The 3,066-nt window shown below is 38.0% G+C and overlaps 1 long non-coding RNA gene across 1 annotated transcript; it reads left to right on the forward strand.

The window, feature by feature from the left end:
* Nucleotides 1-745: 745 nt before the first annotated feature.
* On the forward strand, nucleotides 746-2,731 carry LOC138884295 (uncharacterized). The gene is made up of 3 exons (XR_011404464.1): nucleotides 746-1,210; nucleotides 1,568-1,624; nucleotides 2,474-2,731. It is a non-coding gene; the product is annotated as an uncharacterized lncRNA (long non-coding RNA).
* Nucleotides 2,732-3,066: the final 335 nt, after the last annotated feature.

A 3,066-nucleotide genomic window follows, 5' to 3' on the forward strand; every position in this document is an offset into this window, starting at 1 on the left:
ATCCATCCGGTATTTCACATTTCCATGCTTCGGAAATTCTTAGGTGATCCTTCTTGCATCAGCCCTATCGAGGATATTGAAGTTTCTGAGAACTTGTCATATGAAGAAATACCTGTTGCCATTCTTGACCGTCAAATCCGTAAGCTACGGACTAAAGAGGTAGCCTCAGTAAAAGTACTTTGGAGGAGCAATAATGTAGAGGAAATGACATGGGAGGCCGAGGAGGACATGAAGTCCAGATACCCTCATTTATTTGAGTCTTCAGGTGATATGCTTGAGACAAATATGGCAGGTGTTGCACATATATCAACCAGTGACAGTTGAGGTAATTAAGTTATGGCTAACCTTCTTATTATCATTATTGTATAAGTAAATGGTCGTGTGAGGCCAAGTTGATGTTATTATTATGATGTGTAGCCCTGTGTGGCCTTAGATATGTATGTTTGGGCTGATGACAGGTTTTGGATATTTCTATTTATAGGGGAAACTCTGGCGAAATTTTTTTTAAAAAAAAAAATTCAGAAGTTAGGTTAACCGTTAACATTCGAGGACGAATGTTCTTAAGGAGGGGAGAATGTTACACCTTGTGTATTCGGCGTTATCATGCTGTAAATGGGCTAATTCGATAGGAAGATAATTTCTATGCAATATTTAAATGATGTGATAGTTATACATTAAGATTGGAAGTCATTTGAGTTGTGATTAAAAATTCGACAAAGATCGCGCGCAAGTTACGGGTTTAAATTTTACTGGAATTTGGATAAAATGTTGATGAGCGTTTCTCTCAATATACTGGGAGTTATGGTGTGTTCTACCTACCGAATCGAAGGTCTATGAGTCTAGTTTCCAACTCAACAAACCGTTCATTAATACGACTTCGGAGTAGAGAGATATTAACATTTTCGTACAGGGGTGCACACTGTTACGGGAACAGTGTGCCTAGTCGGGTTTAGTCAAAATTTCCTTATTTAAGTCAATTTTTAAAACAGAACCCCTGCGTTTTATCCTCTCCAAAACAGAACCAAAAACCTAGGGATTTTCTCTCAAACTTCTCCCATCCATCTAGCCAAGCATAACAACAATTTAGTCATCCTCAAGATGGAGAACACCATGGTAGCTTCGGAATCGTGAATTCTTCGGTGTTTCACTTTTCATAGCAAGACTCCGCCTTGAAGTAATTTCGAATTTTGAGTAATTCTGGTCACGTAAGGTATGATTTAACTTCTCTTTGATCTTTGTAAACTTCTACCACAAGAATTCTTAAGAAATAGTTGAAACCTCTATAGAAATATTCTTGATTTTTCTTAAGAAACCTCTATTAATATGGCTTGATTGTTGGGGCTGTTCTATATGGTTTTATTGTGTTGTTTTGATCTGTGAAGACATGGATGGAATTCTGTTGATGAGGAGATGTAGTAAAGAAAAATTTGGTGGTGTGTTGGGGGGAAATTAATCTACAAAAGAGTCTACAAATTCATGGCCACAAGTTGTTCGCGTAAATGTCTAAATGAAGAATTATTTAAGCTATGAGCTTGAATTTGATTTTTTAATGGTTTGTATTATGTAGGAAATCATTCCTAAGGCTTTTGAGGTCTTGGAAACAGTATATAACCCCATCGACAAGGTATGTGGGGCTTTCGCTATACTTTTCGGCATGACTAGAATTCGAATAAACGTTTATCGAATTGTCTCGTCGGATTCGAGTTATTTCACCTTCAGCTTATAAAGATGCTTAGACCTGATCTTTTCTCATAGATTGCTTACTCTAGAGGATATCTATGAATTCTCGGATTTCCTTGTTCCTTGCTTAAAAAGAACTAGAGCCTTTTTACTCGTTCTCATTTCGACATTCATATAAATCATGAATAAGGAACACTTACTTCAAAGTTATTCATAATACATAACTCTCATGTTCTTAGTACTTGTTGGCTCGTAGTTGAAAAATTATATATTTTAGCAACAACCATGATAGTTGAGGAATAATGATGATAGGCCACTTCGACTCTTCTTAGAATACGTCTTTTAAGGTTGGTTTCGCATTGCACCTATATAATTCATGATTTAGTACATGTATGTATTTACTTTCATTACCGAGCCGCACTATAGACGGCCGGGTATGACACATATTGTGTAACCACTGATCAGTTGGGATTACCGAGCTCCACGTGGCCGGGTACGATTCTACCGAGCCTTTATTATGGCCGGGTATGTTATGGATATTATAGCCCCACAGAGGGATTTATTATTATATAATGTGATATATTATAAGTAGCGATAGTGAACGACGGTGTCACGAGCATACATTTATATCCATGTTGAATTTTAGTTTCCTACCGAGGCTAGTTTCAGAATTCAAATTATCTCTATGTCTCTTCTATTGTTAATTACATTTTTCATGTTACACTTGTCGCCCTACATATTCAGTACATATTTCGTACTGACGCATTTTTATGCGCTGTGTTCATGCCCACAGGTTCGAATAGACAGAGTGGCGTGCCTCCTCAGTAGGACCCCCAGGATCAGCGTTGGGTTTCGCACTCCACTTCTTCGGAGTTGCTGACTTTGAGTCCATAGGTACTATTACAGATGTATATGTGTGGTTTTGGGCATGTCGGGGGCTTTGTCCCGCCCTGTTGAGATTGTCTTACACTCTTAGAGGCTTGCAGACTAGCGGTCATTGTATATATATATTTTTCGTATCGCCCTATCGACCTTCTGGATAGCTGTTATACTGTTGTTACAGCCTTGTTGGCCTAGTTTTTATATATATATATATATATGTCGTGTTGGGCTCTTCTGCCTGCAGGTTATTATATTTCAGATCATATCTCATGGTTGGTTCGCTCGGGCCTTCGGGCATCGGGTGCCAGCCACACCTCCCAATGTTGGGGTGTGACAATTTATTTACAAAATTTTCTGGAATATAGGCACGTGGACTTGGGGTGAATTTCAGAAATCTTCCAAATTGGCTTGGGTATTTACTCTAATAGTTAAATTATGAACTTTTGAGCATATATTGATTATTTTGTATAAACTTTGGCTAGTTTCGGATTTTTCGGCTCCGAT

Source organism: Nicotiana sylvestris, chromosome 12 (assembly GCF_000393655.2).
Source record: "Nicotiana sylvestris chromosome 12, ASM39365v2, whole genome shotgun sequence".
NCBI classification, from domain to species: domain Eukaryota; kingdom Viridiplantae; phylum Streptophyta; class Magnoliopsida; order Solanales; family Solanaceae; genus Nicotiana; species Nicotiana sylvestris.